The sequence below is a fragment of the Balearica regulorum genome, chromosome 4, assembly GCF_011004875.1.
Source record: "Balearica regulorum gibbericeps isolate bBalReg1 chromosome 4, bBalReg1.pri, whole genome shotgun sequence".
Taxonomy (NCBI): domain Eukaryota; kingdom Metazoa; phylum Chordata; class Aves; order Gruiformes; family Gruidae; genus Balearica; species Balearica regulorum.
The window spans coordinates 81,096,688-81,118,380 of NC_046187.1; the positions used below are offsets into that span (position 1 = coordinate 81,096,688).

The 21,693-nt window shown below is 52.4% G+C and overlaps 1 long non-coding RNA gene across 1 annotated transcript; it reads left to right on the plus strand.

Annotated features, from left to right (window-relative positions):
• The first annotated feature begins 13,623 nt into the window (after window positions 1-13,623).
• LOC142601804 (uncharacterized) lies at window positions 13,624-17,665 on the plus strand. Its single transcript, XR_012835450.1, has 3 exons — window positions 13,624-14,424; window positions 15,282-15,456; window positions 16,985-17,665. It is a non-coding gene; the product is annotated as an uncharacterized LOC142601804 (long non-coding RNA).
• The last annotated feature ends 4,028 nt before the right edge of the window (window positions 17,666-21,693 follow it).

The following is a 21,693-nucleotide window of genomic DNA, read 5'->3' on the forward strand; positions in this document are numbered from 1 at the left end:
TCATTAGCCGGCCCGCTGCAGATGTCGGCTCACTCTTTGAGGGGGCGCAGAGACACACGCTTGCTGCCTGGGTCCTCACTTACGTCCTCAGTGAAGTGGCAGGACCTGATTTCTTCTCCCTTGGTGGCCCCGGGCACTTGTTGCGGTGGACTGCCATCTGAGGAAGGCTGTCCTGTTTCTCCTCCATCCACAGTCCTGGTACCAAACCATCCCAGCGGGGCCAGGCAGCTGCTGCTGCAGGGAACAGGTCGTGTGGAGACCTGGGAAGAACCTGAACTTCAGTCTTCCTTTTTCACTACTGTCCCCTTTTTTAGGCTCAAGCTGAGATGGCCCCCAGGACCATGCAGAGTATAAGGGATGCTCTACAGCCCCATCCCACCACCATCATTTGCAGCTCTGGTAATGTTTCTCCACCATGAGGTGCAAAAGCCTTGGCTGAAGGCAGCACTTGGCTCTTCTCCTCCCCAAACCTTTGGCACTGAGCTTTCACTCTGCACTACCAGCCTTTTAACAAGCCAAAGCCACGGGTTTTCCAGGGCAAAGCCTGGTGGGTGACTGGCTCTCTAGGTATGTTTCTGTTCCCATCCATCCAAGAAAGGATGGGCAACAGCCCCTAAGCTGTCATGTTTGGACAGGTCTTCCCTGCCTTCCTGCCTTACGCTCTTCCACTTCTCCACAGCATCCTGATTCAGATTAGAAGAAACCCACAGAAGAGGGGAAGAGTGTCCTTCAGGTGAATATTGTTAATATTGCCCAGGCTGAGGGATGGACCCTCTGCAAGGCCAGCTGGCAGTGGCTGCAGCAGTGGGTCCTCCTCCCTCACCACTCCCAGCCTCACCTGAAGGTGCAGCTTGTCCTGCTGGCTGCAGCACAGCTTTGGGGCTTTTTGAGGCAGTGAGGTTTGCTTTGCAAGGGAGACATCACTGGGAACCTAATATTTATTGTCCAAATTTGCTTTTGGTGGATATTAGCCACATACCAATGGGCTATAAAGAGGAAGATCCTGGCTGATACTCCCCCGGGGTTGAGATATGAGTGTAACTTTATCTCAGCTGGGTCCTTTCCTGACCTCAACTGCCCTCAGCTCCACTGGCTCATGAGAAAGCAGAAAGCTATGTGAAGAGCCTGAAGCAGCTGCTGGCTGCAGGGTGCCCCTGGGCTGGCTTCTGTTGAAACCGTGGCTATTGGAGGTGGAAATCCCTAGTTTATCTGTTGAGCACCTGCTTCTGGCCTCAGTGTCACCAAAATCCGGGAATAAACCTCGTAACACCAATGTAGTGTTAAAAGGCAGGCATTCTTTATTGCAGCGCTGGATGCACGGGGGATAGCTCCACCCAACGTGCATGCCAGGTGATCACCAACATACAGGTTATATAGAATCAAAATATACATCTTCATCATCTTTCTCAGAAAAGGCAGTCCTATGATAATCATTTCTTAGAATTCATTTCCATATTCTCCTCCCCGTCACGCATGCTCAGTGATTTGAGTCGGTGGTCCTCAGGGGTCTCTGGTGGTCGTCAGTGGTCTTGCACCCGTGTCCGCTGGGTGACCCCCTTCATGCAGGCATGCGCAGTATCCTTGTTGTAGGTACACCTGTCCATAGCAACTTACTTCGTAAGATTAATATCTCCAACCCTATTGTTCAGTTTGGTAGGGACTGTACGTGGAACAGAGCAGCATTGTATCTTGCCACGGTCACCTTGCCACTTGCCACGGTTAGTTAGCTTCATTACCTATTACCTTGGTTATAAACCTGATTCTATAGTTTCTATTTCACGGCCCCAATCCTATGGTTACATCAGCAGTGCAGCTTGTGCTGTGAAACCCCTCCAGCTCCTCTTTCTAGGTACAGATTGGGATGTGTCCACTTATATCCACCTGCTTGGAGGCTGAGGGCAGGATATAAGGTAGTCTGCAGTCACTGCAGTCAGAAAAACGTGGGTTTGCCTCAGACCGTTGACAGGAGGTGGAACAGAACATGGTGCAACAGCCTGAGGCCCTGAGGTAAGCACTCACTGCGTGTCTGTGATAGTCAACACTGTCTTCCTCCTCCCCGTCCCATCATGGTCTGTCGTGTCCCACCAGGAGATACGCCACTCCAAGCAATCTTTCTTCCTCACTACAGAAAGGTAATTGCTTAAGGGATGCAAAACTTGGCTGGAGAATTCATGTCCTTGGTGGGACTGGTTGGGAGTCTTGTTGCTTGATGGGGCTGGCAAGATGATCCAAGCATCTTTGTACCTGGCATATGGGGTCAGATCCCTTTGGACGCTTCATGGCTAAAGTGGCTGAGAATATTTTGTTCATCTCAAAGCGGGTGGTGGAGGGAGGGATCTCAACAGCATTTGCAGGTAGGAGGTTGTGATAGCACAGCTGGGCTTCAGGTTGCATGTGCTGTCAGAAGCATGAGGGTTTTTCCAGGTCAGCCAGGGGTGACACAGACTCGTGACCTGTATTTTGTTACTAAGGACCTGGTCAAAAGTTCCCCAGAGCTGCGGTGCAGCGTGGAGCAAGCCCTTCGATGTGCAGAAGTGATGTGAGCAGCATTGGTCAGGATGCCCTTCGTTCTCCGCAGGAACCACCAGCTTCCCAGGAAGCGATGGATCCAGTGCTGCAGAGCTGCAGCGAGGTTTGACTTCCCACCGTCCTGAGCTGTTTCATCTCACCAGCAGACGCAGGAGAAATCAAGCAGCTCATTGGCACAGCCACACACTGCGCAGTAGTTTCTGCTTCGGCCAAAAATCACCTTTCTCCTGCATTGCTTGGGAGAAGACAACTCCACTGTCAACTTGGCAGAAGTGATGCAAAGCCAGCTCCTCCCCAAGGGCCCAACTAGGCTACGCATAGCCTTCGAGGTCATGTCCTGGACATCTCAGCACCTAAAGCTTCACTGCGGTGACTTAAGGCAGGCAGAAAATCCCCATGACCAAGCAGTCCTGGGGATGATCCTGCACACCCAGACCCTAGGAGTGGTGAAGTCACAGCTTTTCTGCCTGGCTCCAGTGTTCCCCAGCTTCAGGAGAGGTTTGTGAGCTTTGTCTGCAGGCAGACCAGCCCACGGCTCGTGCACGCGTGTGGTGGCATGCAGAGGCAGATAGCATCTCTCTGGGGTTTGACCCCAAGGCGCTGGAAGGAGCGCGTGAGGGTGCTGGCTTCATCGAAAACCCAGCCCGCTACTGAGCACAGCATATGTCAGGACTGGCCTTCTGGGGTTACCAGGGCAAGATTTCCCCACCACTGACTTCAGCTTAATACCAAACCCTTGGTCCTAACCCAGGAAAACATTTCACACCTGCTTGAATGCTTTCAAGCCTCTGGGACGCTTTCCCGGGGTAGGGCTGCAGCGAGAGCCCTGAGGCTGTGTCTATACCAGCAAATTAAACAGTTCCAGGGTTCAGACACCAGTTATCCTCACTGTTAAATTATTAGCACTCTGCCAGGTAATTCTCAGGCATGGTTCGGGAGTGTGCGCGGGTCCAGACCCTTCCCAATAGGTGGGTTGGATGTGGCCACCCTGTTTTGGGGAGGTCAGTTCAATGGGCAAAGGCTTGTCCCTGCCAGGTGGCCTCGAGGCCGGAGGATGGTCCCAGACACGTCCATCATGCCGGTGCAGATGTAACCTCTGTGCTTCCTCAGTGCAGACGTGGTCAACCAGGCTCTCATTTAACAAACCTACCTCTCGAGTCTCTACAGCCTGGATAGTTACCAAACATGCAGCCATGAATACCTAGGTGATGGTAATTAATTATAATTGCAAACAATCATATTAATTTACAGTAGCTGCCTTTTTTTTTTTTTTTTTTTTTTTTTTGGCCAGGATGCTCATTTTTGCTGATTAAGCCATGTCTGCAGCAGCTGTTATTGTCACCAGGAAAGGCCCAATTCCTGGCAGCAGAGACGAGAAGAAGCCCTCGCCTTTCCACCAGCTGGCGAGACACAGCGGGCTCCTGCCGTGCCTCCCAGCCCTCCTGGGAAAGTCACTTCCCCCCAAAACTGGCACCCAGCATGTTTCAACTGGCACTGGAGAAATCTCCGTTGCCATCCAAGGCTGCCCGATTTGCCTGCTCCCGCTCTCCCCACGCCGTGCACCTCGTAAAAATCTTCGTGCTTCCCTGGGACTTTTGATCTGCCTGTCTGCCGGGGAGGTGGGATGGGCAGGCGAGATTTGCATGCTGGAATTGTGACGAGGAAGTTCCCTGGTGCAGAGGGGACTGACTTCTCCCTTGGTTTTTGGTTTATTATACTTTTATTTGTTTTTCTAGTGGACAATCTTTTATTATACTTTTCCCCCAAGGACTACTAGAAAGCGGGTAAATGTGACGTGGGACATCCTTAACCCCAGATTCACCCTGACCCCGTTCCTGTTATAGATAAGCCGATGACTAAAGTACGTCTTGGACTGTCTGAGACACGCCTAGTTGCTTGGCTCCCTTCTAAATATTTTTTTACAGGCGCTCTCCCCACCCCGCTGGGGAAATTGCACCCAAGGAGAGCTGAGTGCATCAACGTCCAGGTAATGCTATGCCCAGGTGGAGCTGGGGAAAACTGATGCTCAGGGAAACCATTTTCCTCATCAAAAAATGACGGAAGAGGGAAGGTGTGAGCTTGGTTCTGCTGGGCATGGTCCAAGCACTCAGTCTCCCTCTCCGGCTTGGTGCTACTGAAACCTCTGAGCCCAAATTTGTGGGCTACAGTGCTGGAAGGCCGCAGACTGGTTGGAGACAGTCTGGAGTTGGGCTGCAAAAGAGACCAGAGGACTGGAAATCATGGCCAAGGAAGGAAGATCAAATGGCTTGCAGTTGTTTAGTTTAGGAAAACTTTATAAGAGCCGACAAATACGTACCAGGCTTCTGCAAAGAGGAAGGGAATGAACTGTTCTCCTTGTTCACCAGGAATGGGAAGAGAGGTAATTGGCTTAAATTACATCCAGAAAGGTTGAAGTTAGGAGGAACATTCTGCTATGGTGAGGACAGGCATTTGTGTTGGGGGCTGTGGCGAGGCAGTGTCTCCATCCCTGGAGGTTTGAGAAGAGGGAGGACCAACGTGTGTTGGGAGCGGTTGGTGCCGGAGCAGGTGCTGCACGGGGACCCCTGCACAGATCTGGGGTCAGCGATGGGCTGGATGCCACGCCGTGCCACGCCACGCCAGAAAAATTGCATCGGGAGAGATTTTGAATCGTGCTCAGCACTGCGGAGCAGCACGGGGAGGAGGCAGCTCAGGGCCCCCCAGCTTTCGGGGTCCGGAGGTGGTGGGAACTGCCGCCTTGCTGGTAGCAAGGATGCAGGGCGGACTGCCGAAACAATCTGGTAACAGAGGGTTTAAACGCTGCGTTCAGGGTTTTCTTTCTTGTTCAAACCCAGATCTTTTCAATAATCCTGTGGCTAAGCTAGCTGGGAACAGGGCTTCTTGAAGCAGTTTTACTGCTGCAGACAAAGTAGCATCATCACCCCCTCTTCCCTTGAGTCTCCAACACACATTTTTCTTTCACAGAAGTAGAAACTAAGCAGTTTACTGCACCACTTACGAAATCTGGGGCTCCCTGAATGAGATTGCCTTTGAGGTCCTTCCAGCCTTATCACAGTGACATAAATGAGGGTTTCGCCTGTCCCTGGTAAATGGGTTCCAGCTGGACACTGGGCAGGGTTCAGCTCCCAGACTCCCACACCTAAATGTAAAGGTGAAATTCAGTTGCAGACATCTCGGAGGCCACTGCCAGTTTCAGAAGCCTCCAGTTGTTGTTCGAAGAGGATGCAATTCTCCCAGAGGTGCTGAGCTCTTACCATCGGTTCCATATGGACAACTCGGATCCCCTGAGCACCTCAAACGCCACTTCGTACCTCTGTGTGGGCAACTGAGACTTGCCTTAAAGATCTAGTTGGTGTAGTCAATGCAATGGAGAGCTATCAGCTGACCAGGAGTAGGTTGGCATGAGATGAAGACCTCCATAGACTAGGAAATATCCCAGGAGGTAGAACAAGAAGGAATTTGCTCTTTTCTGCTGCAATGCCCATGACTATGCTCACCCATAAAGCAGCAGGACCTGAGCATGGGATGTGGAGAGCCCTTCCAGATGTTGTGTAGCAGATGTAACAGAGCACATTGGTTTTCTGAGCAAGGTGCAACCATGCTGGCATGGAGAAGCACCACGCTTGGGGAGGTTGCCGGGGGTGCCAGCATGAGCAGGGACACGGGGCTGAAGGTCATTCTTGGTCAGATAGCTACTCCCAGCTCTTTATGCATTGTCTGCAATGCAAATGCCTTGTTCAAACACACTCCTCCATTGGCAAACAGGAAAAGAAAAGCAACAAAATACTGCAGCTTGGGGCTGGGAGTGGAAAGCTGCTATGGCTTGACAGACTTGAACAGCTCTGAGCTGAGGTGGGAGGGAAGGCAGCAAAGAAGAATAAGCCTTCAGTTGCCTTGAGTGGTGGGTAACATGGAAGTAGCTATGCATCCTTGTGTCTCTGTCCATCATCCCTCCTTCCTTGAAGCACACATAGTTGCGAAACTCTTTGTTTCTGTGGAAAGAGTGTGGTGTGCCCTCATCTCTCCTGCAGGACTTTGTGAAGCAGAGAGATGCTCAAGCCAGCTCCGATCTCAAGGGCAGAGGAGCTGTGAGAGAAAGGAGTTCGTTCGTTCTGTCCCATTTCTGAAGCCCTGAGGTGGGGCTTTAGGTAGCAGCAGTATTTTCTGCAAGTGTCTTCTGTGAGTAGAGCTGGACATGTTTTCAGGCATGTGAACCTTTCTGTGGGTCCAGAGTAGAGCACACTTCAAGCTAAGTCCTGACCAAGGATGACTGAGTGTGACTTAATGATGTCAGTTGGGCAATTAGGCAAAAAAAGTTGTTGTCAGGCAGAACAGTAGGTTAGAAAGAGCAGAGGTGATATGGTTGTTAATCCCATAAAGCAGAGAGAAAATAGAGGCAATAATTACCTGTGAAGCAGAGAAGTTGCTGTTGGGGAAGCCTGTAAAATGCTGTGAGAGCAATACTGCTCTTCAATCCATCATCTTTACTGCCCAGCAGTCACAAGCTGTATTCTTGGAGTTTTTTTTCTTTCCAGGGCGTTTTTGCTGGTGGTGAACAAGGCTGAGGTGTGAGTTGGGGTGGTGGGGCAAAGGGACCGTGATGTTTCTCATGGTGGCCAGAGCAGAGGCTGGTCCTCAGGTCACCCAGCCGTACCCAGGGCCGAAAGGGAAGGGATCACCCCTTGGTCCACACCTTCTGTCAATTCTCTGCTCGGGCTGATGCCTAGTGTGTGTCTTAGGACCACCCAAGCAAAAGCAAGGAAGAAACAAATCTGAGAAAAATGCTCCCAGAACTGATGAGAATAAATAATTCTCAGTTTCCTCACTGCTCTTGGGAAGTTGGTGCCCGTGCTATGAAGACCCTGAATCCTGCTTTCTCATCTAAATGCAGGAGAGGGATTCATCTCACCCAACTTTAGATCCCTGGACTCTTTCTAGAGCCAAAGGACAAGAGTCCTTCCCACCTGGGATTCACCTGTCTGATTTTAGGTGGCTAAGTCAGGATGAGATGACTTGTATCACTCCGAGTACAGACGAAGACTGAACAGATGTTCTTGGGTGAAATGTCTCTGTTCAACCAGAAGAAACACATATGATGTGAATCTTAATGTCTTCCTGGTGAATGTCCTTGCTAGACCAGAGAGTATTCCAGTCTCCAGTCACACTTCCCACCCCAGAGTATTGGCCATGTTCCTTTCCCCCGTATGTCCTTCTTATTGCTTTCTTTCCTCTTGTTGAAGTGGGGCTGTGCCAGGACATGAGGCACTTCCAGGGAGAGATCCATCCCATCCTGACATAGGCACTTCCATGGGAGGACAGATCCTGCCCCTCTGAAACGCCAGTCCTGGGAGGAGATGCCTCCATCTCTGAAAGTACCAGGGGACCTCAAAGATCGAGTCTGGAGCAGATGCCTTGTTTGTTGACAGCTCCACGTAGGTGGGACAAACCATACCCACTGTCAGCAGTGAGTTCCTGATGTGACTTTCCATTGTAAAGGGATTCCTCCAGCTCATGAAACGTGTCCTGTGGGCTCCCTCCCATTTCAGAGGATCTCTTTTAGACACCAGGAGGATTGCTCTGATAGGCATTGGAAGAAAAAGCTTACAAAGGCTTGTAACTTATAATGGATGGAAGAAGAGATTTCTTTTTAGGTATGATATTCTTGCCCTGGACTTCCATCCCCAGGGGTGTCGTGAGAACTTAAACACGGAAACATTGAACTCCAGGCAGCACAAAGCCATGCAAAGTGTTTTAAAAAGTTTAATCTTTTACTACGGTGGTGCAAGCAGGTAGGCTAAATTTGACATCTGACATCTCTTAAAGGCCTGGTCCCCCTGGTTATTCTTCAAAGTGTTATTGGACAGTGGACCTTGTTGCCTCTGGAAGCCACCAAGGCTCAAAAATTTATCAAGGGTCAAAGAAGAACTGAGTGTCTTTCAGGGTGATCAGGGAGAGAGGTGGGAGAGCTGGTGGTGCCTTTCAGGAGGGGGTTTCAGAGAGCTGCTGATGGGTTTCAGGAGGGATATGGAACCCAAACCTGAGGTCTCCGTTCGCTCCGTAAGTGACTGCCAGTGCTTGGCTCCCAGGAGCATCCTTCACAGGAAGAGGTGGGAGATCATCCAGTGAGGATTGCGTGACATCCCTGAGCAGAGTAGGAGGTGGTTCTGTTCCTCAGCATCCCAGCAAGGTTTGTAGAGGGCTTTGAAGCAAGGAGGTCTTCAGCGTGTCCATGGGAGGAAACCTTGAGCAGGACAGGGAGGGTGAAGTGCCTCTCCCAAAATGATCTCCCTTGTCCAAAGCGGGAGTTGGCCTCCAAACAGTTACTGCGAGTAGGTAACATGGAGGCTGGTGATGGGGGCTGAGCTTTCAGGCCAGATACCACCCCTTTAAGATATTCAATCCAGGTATCACCCATTTCATCTTCTGCTTGTCTAATAGGGTTCCCCTCCTCTTTAATCTGCCTCCACTGATGGGTATCTCATGACATTCATTTGCTTTTTCCTTCACTCTCCCCTCGCTGCCCACTCTTCTCCTGGAGCTCGGCTTCTGCAAAGGAGCAGAGAAAAGGGGAATACCTCCAAAAATCCCATTTTTCCCTTGGCTGAGGGCAGGTGCTGAGCGGGGTCCCACCACCCCGAAATGCTTGCGAGCCCAGCGGTGGGGTGTGCATGTGCGGGCAGGGAAGCCGGGGAAAGGAACAGTAGCTTTTTCTCTTCCCCGGCGACTCCGACGTGGTGATCAGAGGAGCTGGCCAGAGTCCTAATGAAGATAAATGAATATCCCCTCTCCTTCGCTCCTCCGGCTTTTATTGATGGGCTGCGGGGTGAAAGGCGAGAGCCTGAATGTTCATTTAAGCAGACGTCACGAGTTTCTTTGGAGGGGAAGGTGTAAGAAAAACCGCCTTGTGCCTGAAAGTTACTCCAAGATGAGCACGCTCGGCTTTACAAGCCTTTCTCCATTCCTTCCCCATCCATCACTTCCCAGGACCCCTTTGTAAATGCAAATTGCACTTTGATAGAAATAATGCACTGAGCCTCTATTAGTGTCTGTGTAATGGAGAGGGCTATTTTAATGCAATCATTCTTAAAAGAAGCTCCTCTGTGCCTTATTTTAGGCTGTGTATCAAAAACCAATCTGAAAACACGCTCCTCCCCTGCCCTCCGCTCCCTCCCGTCTCTGGCCTTCGCAGGCGCTGGGATACTTTTTATTTTGGGCTCAGGATTCATGGGGCAGCCTGGGGGTTTGACCGTGTGAATGAGAGCTCAGGCGGACACCCCGTCCGACCTGGTCCCCAGGATAAGACTTGGTGTCCCAGCCTGGGACACCTGGACCGTGGGATGGTGATGGTGGACGTAGTGGTGGGACGACCTGCATCCTTCAGGGCTTGCCATCCGCGGAAGGTCCAGCTGTGATCTTAGGGGGATGAGATGTCTTATCGCCTGGAGGTATTTCTTCCTAGACTCTTGCATGTGGTTTCTAGCAGGAGGGAGCTTGTTCAGTCCCAGCTATGAACATCTCATCGTGTGATGGAGAGTGTGGATTTGCAGAACAGCCCCTGAGATCCCTGATCTGCACTCAGCCAACTGATGTTCTCATGTCCCAGCCTGATCTCTCCCTCCCAGGGTGTGCAGCAGCAGCTCCAGCACTGAAATCAGTTTAAGCTGCTCTAAAAAAAAAAAAAAAAAAAGAGGGAAAAAAAGAAAAAAAAAAAAACAACAACATTTTAAGCCATTGAGATCACCCTCCGCACACACACTTTGGGAGGTCAGAAAAAAACTGCTTTGAACTGTTTAAAAACAAATCTGAGGCATCATTCATCTTCATTAATGAGATATTTAACCAGTTCCTTTTAATAACTTTTTTGATGCATATGCCAAATGAAAAAAATGTATTTTGGTCTCACTTTCTGATTAAAAGACCATTATGCTTCATGCCCCTTCCCACCTTAACCCCTAAATCCTGCTTTCTTCCTGTTATCTTCATCACACTCCCTCGGAGCGGCACAGGGTCCTTCTCACACCCTCCACGTGCGTCACCATGCTTTGTGCCGGCGAGGGTCTGCCCACAGGTCGGGGAAGGGAGGTGACTTTTACCATCTCTCCTGGGTCTTCTGCAGCGCTGCCGTGCAGGATTTAATCTCCTGGAGAGGTTGATCCGGGTGGATCGGTCTGTCTGCCCCCTCCTACCTGTCTGGGTGTGAATTGTGTTGGGTGCTGGAGTGGATTTTCTCCCGTTCCTGGAAATCAGAGCCATTCAGTAGCATAAATGTGAAGCCCCCTCCCAAAGGAAAGCTCCAAAGCTTTGGTCCTCCAGCACCTTCCCAGCAGAGATGAAATATTTAGTGCCAGTCAGAAACATCAGAGCGAGCGGCAGTGCGGCTCTTCTGAACTCCAGGGTGGGGACCACCACTTTTTTGGGGGTCCTCGACTCCCAACAAGAAAGATACAGGGAGAGAAAAATCCTTTCATAAATCAGAGAAGCGGCGAGGAGAACAAAGGGAGGAAACATAGAAAGCAGAGGGGGTACTTTCCTGTTTCTCGAAGAGCATTAGAAGAGGAATGGGGAAGACAGCGTCGTTAAAGTGAAATCCCCGACTGGAATGACAAAAGGAAAAGAAATTAAAGCCAGATTTGTTCCCCTGGGCTGAAGGAAGGAGGATCCCTTTTGGTTTGTTCCTTCTTTCTTGTTTCCTTCAAAGACAGGAGATCAATTGCGGGCCTTAATGAGAACCGTCTAGTGCTAGAGGTAGACAATGCAAGACGGAGAAGGATGTCCCAGCGTCCTGGAGATTTTACAGCAGCTTTGAGCATCGGGATCCGTCCCTGTAAGTCGCAGCCCATCTCCGGGCCACGGCGTTGTGCAATGTGAGCGTTGCGTGGCACTGAGCCCGAGCGGGGACCACCGGCAGCAATCCCTGTCCCTCATCCTGAGGGACCACCGCGTCCGTGGGTCTGTTCTCCAGCGCAGCCGGCGATGCAGACACGAGGCGCTCGTGGCTGGTGGTGCATCGGGATCCTTTGGGGCTGCCGTGGCAGTGACAGCACTCGCAGGCAGCTGACCGCAGCATCGCTGCCCATGATCCCTCATCAGGATCCTCCTCATTCTCCTGGTCAGGAGAACGTGTCTAATTTGGCTCCAAATGCAGGAGGTTTTGGGGCACTGATTTCATGTTGAAGGTAACCTTGGGTGCAGAGTTTCTACCAAGAGCTAAGGAGGACTTGCTGGGATGCTACTGAGATGTCTCCCTGGGGGGGAGAGGAGAGCTCCTCCTGGGGAAACCTCCCAGGAGAGTGTCCCAGAGAGCATCTCAGCACTCCTGGAGACCCTCAGGGGAGGCAGGGATACCCGCAGGAGGCAGATGCCAACAAGCCTGCTCTTTGCATGCTAAATTGATGCCAACAGAGGTGCCCCACCTCTCCTAGGTTTAAACCCCATTCCCCATTAGAAGGCAAGGAAGGGTGCAGAGACAGGTATAAAATCCCCGACCATTACCCCCCTCATCCCAGGAACGGCCACCCCCTTTCCCCGGCTCCACGGGCAGCAGCGAGAGCTGGAAGCACTTGGACACATCCGTGCCGCTCCCGGCAGAGCAAAGCGTCCCGAATCGGTGCGGAGCCGCCTCTTTGGAGGCCTCAGCGCCCGGCCCTGGGGATGCATCCTCTTTCAGAGCAAATTATTTTCTCGGTCACTTGATAGGTCTCAAGCCCAGCAGGATCCCTTGAGCTTCAGCCGGAGAGAGGGACCTTTCACGGGGCAGGTAAGGGGGACGGGGCGGGGGACGGAGAGGAGGGGGAGCAGGTCTGCGGTAATAGCTCTGAACTTGGCTCGGGACTGTTAATGAATGCAAATGAGCTTTTAGCTACTGGGTCACTCTGCGGTGTTTTGTGCAAAGGTTTTGTGCTCTTAACCGTAACTGTTCACGTGCCCGGCTTGAATGGTGAGGGGCACGGCGGAGGCTGAAAGGATGAGCAGGTACCTTCTCACACCAAAATGTTAACAACTTCCTCCCCACGCTGCCTGCCAGCTCCAGAGATTTGATACGGTTTCACCCGGGCCTCGAAAAACCCTTTGCAAAAGTTGTTGGTTTGTTTTTTTTTTCCTGGTGCCTCGTCACCCTGGATATTTAATACTCATTTATGGGTTTGCTCACCGTCATGCAAACAAGAAGGGATGCAGAAGGGAGGCAATGCCTCCCAGTTATCCTGTACCAGTACCCCCAGCTGGGCACCCCACAAAGCACCTGGTTCTTGCTGAAGCTACTAATTTCTGTTCCTATCATAAATCCAGGCTATTTTTTGCAGGAAGATGGGGTTTGCCTTCTCAGAAAACCTGAACCCAGCTCCAACTGGATATGAATTTCTTTCCCTGGTTTTTAACTGGGAGCCTGGATTGATTTGGGGGTTTAAGGAGGTTTTCCTTAAAAGAAAACTGAATTCTGCAAGGAGAATGGGAAAACCTCCTTGTAATTCAGCGATCCTAAAGATGGGTTAGAGAAACCATCAGTGTGTGGTTCAGGAGACGGAGAAATACTCGGAGCCAACAACACCCCGCCTCGTCCACGAGTGAAAGAGCGATTTATTCTGTGGGTTTCAGTGGGGACGCTGTGTTTCCTTTTAGTTATAAGGTCACATAAGCAGTTTGCAAGATGCAGACCGGTGCTCCTTGGAAGGGGATGAAGCCTTTTTTTGCAAGAAGATGATCCGTGTTGCTTTCAGCTTCGTTCCACGTGTCTTTGAGGGAAGTGGAAAACTTCCCCAAACTTCCCCAAACTAGAAAGACTAGTTCTGAAAAATGCTGTTTTATTCCTCTTCCCCACCACCTTTCCTCAGTCACAGACCTCCCTCCCATTTTCTGGAAAGAGAAGAAAGATGTCCCTTCCTCTTGCTTTGCTTAAAAAACAAAAAAGGAGTAAATTGAAAATTGCTGAATTCTGATGAGAAAAAAAGAGCTGGTTTATTGCTCGCTTTTTTTTTTTCTTTTTGAAAAAAATATCAACTATCACTTGTGCCTGACTGGGATGCCAGCCCGGTGTCATCCCACCATGGCAACAGACACCCATCCCTCCCCTGTCCTGCTTTGCAGTGCCACCTCTTGTCCCCAAGGCTGGGTGAGCTCCCAGCGCCGTCCTTTCTCGCGGGGGCACCATCCTGCACCCCTGTGCACCCGCTTTCGAGCAGGTTGCAAACCCAGGAACCTCGAGTGGGGTTTCCCACCCCTGGGGTCCCCCTCTGTGCCACCAGCGGGTGCTTGGGTGCTTCACCCCATAACTCTGCAGCAAAGAGCTGGCCCCATCCCAGAGCATCGTCCCTCTGTTTAAGGTTTCTTGGCCCGGAGGGATGCAGGTGCTGCAGGCTGGGAGGGTGCAGGGTGAGCAGGGAGGGTGGTCCCTCACCCGGTGTGGGCTCTGCTGGGTGCCCTCAATGCTGAGTGCCCCAAATTCTGGGTGCCCCAACCGCCGGTCACACGCACCCTAAACACCCTGACCGCCCCGGCCATGCACGAGCTCTGGAGCCAACCAGCATCCTCAGATTTTTGAGCCAATAAAGCAAAGAAATTTGAAAAAGGCATGGCGGAGCAAAGGGGGTTCTTTGGGGTCCCCTAGGAAAGCGTCTCCTCGGCGGGGAGCCCCGCTCCGCTGCTGGGCCGTGTCTCTGGAGGGCAGTGTGTGCCCGGCACAAGCCAAGCCCTCGGTTTCGGCGCTCGGGGAGACAATGAGTCCCACGCTGAACTTCCTCTCGTTTGAGGCTTGATGTGTTTTTCATTTGGGTCTTGTTTTGTTTTCTTTCTTTTCTTTTTTTCTCCCCCCTTCTTCTTCCCTGTTTTTCCCAGAGGGATTTAATAAGCCGAGCAGGCAGGACTCGAGGGACGGGAGCTGGCAGTAGGGCATCGCCGTGGGTAGGTTAACGTGCGCGTTGGCTTCAGCCCTTAAAATCATGAGCTGCCAAGCAAAAGCCGATGGTCTCCACCGCTCTCTTTCTACGCATTTTTTTAACTCTTTTTTTCAAAGGGTTTCGGAGGAGTTTGGGAGAGGGGGCAGGAGCAGGGAGGGGAAAGGGAGCTGGTGGGAATCTTTAGCATGGAGAGAAGGGTGAAAGTCCAGGATAACGGTGTAAATCCCAGCCCCCTTCACATGCACCCGGTGTTTTCAGCGAGGAAAATCTGGTCTTAGAAAGAGGTTCCCGAGCAAACTTTGAATTATTCCCGCTCGGCGTGTCCTTGAAGTTGCCTCTTCAGCAGTGTTTTGTATTAAAAGGTCTGGGATATAAATAGTGTTTCGGCAGCATCTTCAAAGTCTCATCTCTTGAAAATATATCCATGCACACATGTACCCCTCGCTCCTTCCTTCCCTCCCAGCCGGTCCCTGTCTCGGATTACCCTGGCATTTTCTTTTGAGATGAACGGAGAAACTTCAACGTAGTTTATTTTCCTTCAGAGCAGGGTAAGATGTTTCTCGTTATGCCTTTTTAATTTTCTAAAAGGCTGCATGGCATGTAGAATAATAGTGGCTGTATTCTTGCAATGATGCAAAAATCCTTCGCAGCCCACCCTTTTGAGTAATTATCTGCTGCTCGCAGAAGACCCAGGCAGGGGAAAAACCAGATGGTTTTCAAAAAGGGCTGAGATTTGGGGGAATGGTTTTGCTGGTAGCAGAATAAAAAAGGAAGTTTGTTAGGAAAAAGGGAATAAATACCAGCTAGGGCTGGCGGGTTGGGTTTTCAGAAAGGCATTTAAACCAGATTTTTTTTTTTTAGGGCAATGTTTTGCAGAGATACTAGAAAGGAAGATAAAACAGGACACGATCCAGAAAGCAAGAAGGAAATTTAAAAGGAGGAGAACGCTCGGGAAAAGAATATTTTCTTCTTGAAAAGAAATTTCAAACCAGGAGATATTAAAGAAAGACTCTGGATAGCTGAAATTATTCACAAGGTACAGAAAATATTGCCAGCTTGGAGGACAAAACAGTCGCATCCCCACTTATCTGACCCAGCGAGGAGCTTAAATCTTCCTATTTTCAGAAGCGGGGGGGAGAAAACATGCAAAATGTTCCTAATTGAGGGGGGCCGGGGGGGGAAAGCAACAGAAGCTCAAAACTTGCTGTGTGCAGCCCCCACCGATGTCCCCCAGCGGGGCTCCCATGGGGATGCCGCCTTGGGATTCGGGATGCTCCGAAGGGGCATCGAAGCGTTTGACCACGGGCTTATTGCCCTGGCGTTCAGTTTTGAAGAAGGGATGGAAGGACGGGATGGCTTTTGAGGAGGTAGAAAGGGGCTGAGAGTGACCCAAAAAGTGCTGCTGTAATGCGGGGTGGCACCTGGGGGAAGAAAATTGGGTGTGGATGGGAATAAGGCTGCGGGTGGGAGAACCCCGAGGGGCTGCGTGGGTGTCCCTGAGCATCTTCCCGAGGCACCGTCCCGAGCTCAGCCCCGAGGGCAGCTCATGAGCAGACCCAGACACCCCGCTTCTCGCTTTGTAAGATGCAAAGAAATGAGTTGGGGGATTTTATTTGTATTTTATTTGTGTATCTCTCTGTAGCCACCCTCTATAATAACGCCTGGAGTGGGACCAAGCCGCGTTTCTTTTCCTTGGGAGAAGGTATATGCACAAAAAAGGGGAATATCAAAATGATCTCGTTTCTGTCTCTCTTCGGTCTCATATTGAACAAAGGACAGATGGGAACAAGAAAAGAAGAAAAAAATATCACCTGTTCCCATCCAGTCTTAGAGAGATCGCAGTCATTATCTCGGCAGCTTCACATTTCTAAAGGGGCTTCATTTTTCTTTTAAACACTGGCATCTTGTTAAAAAATCGAGAGGAGAAATCCCCCATTTAAGTCCCCCCCCAAACCGAATGGCTTTTCCTTGCCTCTCCCTGCCCTCCCCACAGCCCCAACTTTAACACCTGGGAAAAGAAAATCGAAAGGAAATCCAACCAAAACAAAAATAAAGGCCCCCAACCCTGGCTTTTCTCGATGGCGTTTCTCCATCTGACAAAAGCCTTTGGTTTTCTGTCATTCTTTTCATTTCCTTGATGGCTCCCCAATTGTCAAGCCTTCAAGAAAATGCACTTTAGCTCTTTGTCCCCAAATGTAATTTGATAAACTCTTTGCAGAAACATTCTGGTTTCGGAGGCTTTTCAAAAAAAAAAAAAAAAAAAAAAGGAAAAAAAAAGAAAAAAAGGCAAAAAAAATAAAAAATAAGAAAAAGAAAAAAAAACCCCACGAGCTGCTCCTGCAAGGGGTGCAAGTGGGGGAGAAGATATTTGAGACCCTATTTGAGCATTTTAAATAAAAATCAGGGGCTTTGCAGCGGGGCGATGGAGGAGAGGGAGAAGCGGGGCGGAGGGGGCCTGGCTGGCGATGCGGGCGGGCGGGCGGCAGCCGGGGCTTGGGGGAGCGCGGAGGAAGCTTTACATTGTCATCGTCCCTAAATGCTTATGAATACTCATTTTCAAGCAGCACCCTGTGGGCGGGGACCACCCCAGCTTTCACGCTATAAAATGCTCCGGGTTTCCCTGGCGTGGGGAGCGGTCCGCGGGACCTACGGCTTCGGGGTGGCTGAAGTCAACTTGGACTTCAAGGTTTGGTAAGTGGCAAAAAGAATATAGATTATTTATTTATTTATTTATTTATTTCCCCCCCCCCTGGTGGGAGCTGGTTGCTGAGCAGGGTTTTCAGTACCGGGGAGCTGCACCCAATCGCTCATGAAATATCTGTTCCCCTTCCTTCGCTCCCCTTGGTTTTTATTGAACCGCTTCTGCCCAAGGGGTTTGTTGTTGTTTTCTTTCATCCGAGGGGTGAAAAAACCAGTGATGACAACTTCAGAATTTCATTGCGGGGCTTTAAAGTCATCTGGTTAAATAATAAAAAAAAAAAAAAAAAAACAAAGCAAAACAAAGCCCTAAACCAGAACTGGGGGCCTATTCCCAGGTGGGGGAAGTGGTGTAACTCCGCTCCAAGCAGGGCACGCTGGCGGCTGGGCACCGGCTGCTGGGACCCCCCTGGGACTCCGGCACACTTTGGCGGGGGGGGGGGGGCAATAGCAAAACCAATCAAGAAGCAAAAATTAAATTGGAGATTCGGTTGCAAAAAAATGGCATCGCAGATTTGGTTGCAAAAATTAAATTGGAGATTCGGTTGCAAAAAAATGACATTGCAGATTTGGTGGCAAAAAATGAAATCGCAGACTTGGTTGCTAAAATTAAATTGCAAATGTTGAGGGGGTTTTTTCCCCCATTAGTAGCCTGGCAGGGACAGTGGTTAAATTACAAAGGAGCTGGAGATGGGATTTCTCTGAAACGCAAAGCTTCCATACGTTCTGCCTGTCCTGTAGTGCCGCGCTTCCTTTGCCGTACAGGTGGTTGAGCGGTTAGAAAATACGTTGTGGTCCATCACAGAAAAGTTATCAAATCAGCTCGAAAAGCAGTGTCAGAGGAGAGAACATCAGTGCCCACAAGAAATAAAACACACCATCAGGCCAAAACCAAGTAGTAACGTTTGTAGCAGACCATTAGCAGGCAGTCCCGGCTCAAAAATTAAAGTTATTTGGGTGACTTTGATTTTTTTAAAATCAAATAGAAATAACATGACGCACTGTGCGTGGTGTGAGAGCAGCGTGCGAAAACCAGTCTTTGAATGGGACGTGAAAATTGAAAACTGCACTTGTGCATTCCCAGTTCCTCCCAATTCCCCTTTCGGTGAGTTTTGCCTGTGCCGGCCGTGGTACGGACAGGAAGAATCAATGCACGAGAAAAAAAGGGATGGGACATGAGCGAGCATTGAACAGCGAGAAAAAGAAAAGGCAATTTCAGAAACAACTGCTCCCTCCAAAAAAAAAATTTAAAAAAAGAAAATATTACCTAGCTGTGCCTCCGGGAATATTTCAGGGCATCCACTCCACCCGTGCGGCCGAGATGGATGCAGGCTCGCTCTGCCGGGGACGGCAGCGAGCGTGAAAGAGGGGAAGGAAAATGCACGTAGGGAGGTGGATGTGTGCAGGGAGCAAATCAAGCACCTCTTTTTACCCTCCCGTAACAGAGGAGCCAGGGATGACCCGGACAGGCAGAACACCCCCCCCCCCATTCTCTAGTAACGAGGCTGTCCAAGCCATGCAGCATTGCGTTTAACCTACGGGACTCTCTGCTGCTCTCTCCAGCTGAAATTTAACAGCGCTGGAGTTTTTTAGGAGCTGCAGGCAGAGCATCGCCCACTCCGGGGAAGTAAAAACCCATTAAATTTGGAAAAGAGAGAAAATTGCTGCTTTAGGGCACAAGAGCGGCATCGCTCAGCGGGGGGAGCCCGGAGGGAACTTTTCCTGGGGCAGGTTGTTCCCTCCCTGCACTGAATTTTCCTGGTTTTTTCCTGGCGTGGGAAGAAGCAGGAAAAGTTCATGATCCCATTTGTGTTGCAAAATTGGACTCTGGGGTGCGACCTCCTGGGGAAAGCGGGACTGAGCCCCCGGGATGCGGGAGCATGTAGCGTTGAGCCCCAGATCTAGTGCTGCTTTTGGGCTCAGCCACATCCCCGGGGTGGTGAATTCCTCCCGTTTGCCCATTCCTGGTGGGAGCAGCATCCACCTGAATGCTCCTTGGGGCTGGTTTTATCAAACCTGTTGCCTGCTGGTGCCGTCACCCCTCTCCTCCTCACGAATTATGGCTCCCCCGTTGCCTTCCTCACCCCATTTGCAATTTCACGGGCTTTTGGCTTGATTTACGGGTGATGCTAAAATTATCCAGATTACAGTAAAAGTTGGGGCAAAGCCGGGAGCGGCCGGGCAGAGCCGTGGCTGCGTCCCGGTGACCTGGTTTCAGCTCTGCCATTGACCTTGGAAAAGACATTTTCCCTCTGAACTCTCACAGCTTTATCTCCAGAGAGGAGAGTTCTGCAAAAAAAAAAAAAAGAAACGCCTAAAAAAAACCAAAAAGATTTTTTCCAAGCTTTTTCCCCTTTACGTCTGAATTTCCAGCAGTGGGAAAAGAAACAGATTGTTAGGAAAAAGACGTGCTGGTGGCTGATTTCTGTCCCTCTCCCAGCCCCTCCGAGGGGCATTTTCACACACTTAAGAAGCAGTGGGAGACATTTCAGGACACGAGCTGCGTTCATACACGTCGCTGCTTTGGGGGGGCCGAGAGCGTCTCAGGGATGGTTTTTCCCTTGGGAAAGGGAGGAGGAGGGTGAGGCAGACAAGGGCCTCCCTCTTTGCTGGGCATGGCTGTGGTTTGGGGGTTCCTGGGGTGATTTCTGTGGCAGATGCTGCCATCAGGGGCCAAAGCGAAGCTGGTGGAGGCGAATGTGCTTCTCTTAAAGGTCTTTTCGTGACTCTCAGCCCCCGTCCCAGCCCAGGTCTGATGTTGAGCCCGATGTCGCGCTGGCTGTCACCTCCCCGGGAGATGCACGGTGTCCCCTGCCACACTGATTTGGGGGGGACAAGGGCAGAACTGAGCCCCCACACACTTCCCCCATTTTCCCTGTTTAGCCGGGGGTATCTGAGGCCGTTGAGGTGGGGGGGGTTCAGCTAGGCTGGCTGGGACCCAGGGCTGAAGCCGGGGTGCCGGCCCTGGGTGGGGGGACCCCTGGGTGGTGGGCAGGCAGGGAACGCCGGGGAGTGCGGCAGGAGGAATTTGGGGAAGGTGTTTTGGGAAGGTGCTTGGGAAGGTTCTCAGGGAAGGTGCTTTTGGGAGGCACTTTGAGACAGCGTGTTAGGAAGATGCTTTGGGAAGGAGCTTTGGGGAAGCGCTTCGGGCCCAGCCGGAGAGGCATCCTGCAGGGAGGAGGGGGCTGCGGCGGTGCGGAGCGGGGTGGTGCGGGGCGGGGCGGAGCGGGGTGGTGCGGGGCCGTGCGGTGTGGGGCGGTGCGGAGCGGTGCGGTGCGGAGCGGTGTGGGGCGATGCGGAGCGGTGCGGAGCCGTGCGGTGCGGAGCGGTGTGGGGCGGTGCGGAGCGGTGCGGATCGGTGTGGGGAGGTGCGGAACGGTGCGGAGCGGTGCGGGGCGGTGCGGGGCGGTGCGGAGCTCCGCGGACACCTGCGCACCGCCGCCTGCAGTGCCGCCGGCCGCCACCGGGTGGGGCGGCAGGGCAAAGAGTGAGCGCGGCGGCGGCGGCGGCGGGGGGGGACGACACACACACACGCACACACACACGCACACACACACACACGCACACACACACACACGCACACACACACGCACGCACACACGCCGGTCCGCACCGGGGGAGGGGGGGGGCTCCTGCACCGGGATGCCCCGGGGGGAAGGAGCGTCCCTGCAGCGCGGGGGGGGGCTCCCTGCGGCGGGGTGCACGGGGAGGGGGTCCCTGCACCCGAGTGCACGGGGGGAGGGGGGGGGGGAGCTGCGGCGGGGCGCAGCGGGAGGCACGGGGAGGGCAAGCGGAGGGGGGGGGGTCTCCCTCCACCGGGATGCACCGGGGGGGTGGAAACTCCCTTTGCCGGGATATACGGGGATGCGATGGCGGGGGGGGGGGGGGGGATGTCTCTGCACCGGGATACACGGGGAGAGGGGTGTCAGCACCGGGGCCGCGGGGATGCAGGGGGGTGGGGGACCCCCCTGCCTCGTGTTGTGCCCCCCGGAGGCACCGGGACACAGAGGGGTGGGGAGGGTGCTGCACCGGGGGGTGGGCAGGGCTCCCCGCCCCGGGGGTGCCCAAGGATGCTGGGGGGGGGGGGGTGGCTGCACCCACCCGGGGATGCTCCGGGAGGATGCCCGCACCCCGGGTCCATCCCCGCACCGGGACGAGGGGGAGTCGCAGGAAAGCGGCTCCAGTCCCGGCTCCCCAAGCAAGGGGGACATCCCCCCCCGGCCAGAGCCGCAGCGGCGGGGGGGGGCCGCAGCCCCTCTCGGCGCTCCGCAATCCCACCGGGCACCAGACTCAAACCAGCTGGGGAGGCTAAAGGGGGACGCGGGGCGGGGGGGTTGGAGGGGGGGGGGGTGCCGAAGGAGAAGGGGGGAACTCAATGAACTTTTGTTTTTCCTGTAATCTGAAGCAAATGCTTTGCAAAACTGCCTGTAACCGGGCAGCCCGGATACCTGCCTTTGCCTCCATCGCTGCTGGGGCTGGGGGGGGGCTATTGCAGCCTCCTGGGTAGGGCAGTGTCTGGGTTTGGAAACACACCTCGGATAAAACGGGGGTCCCCCAGCACTCATCTCCCCTGCTC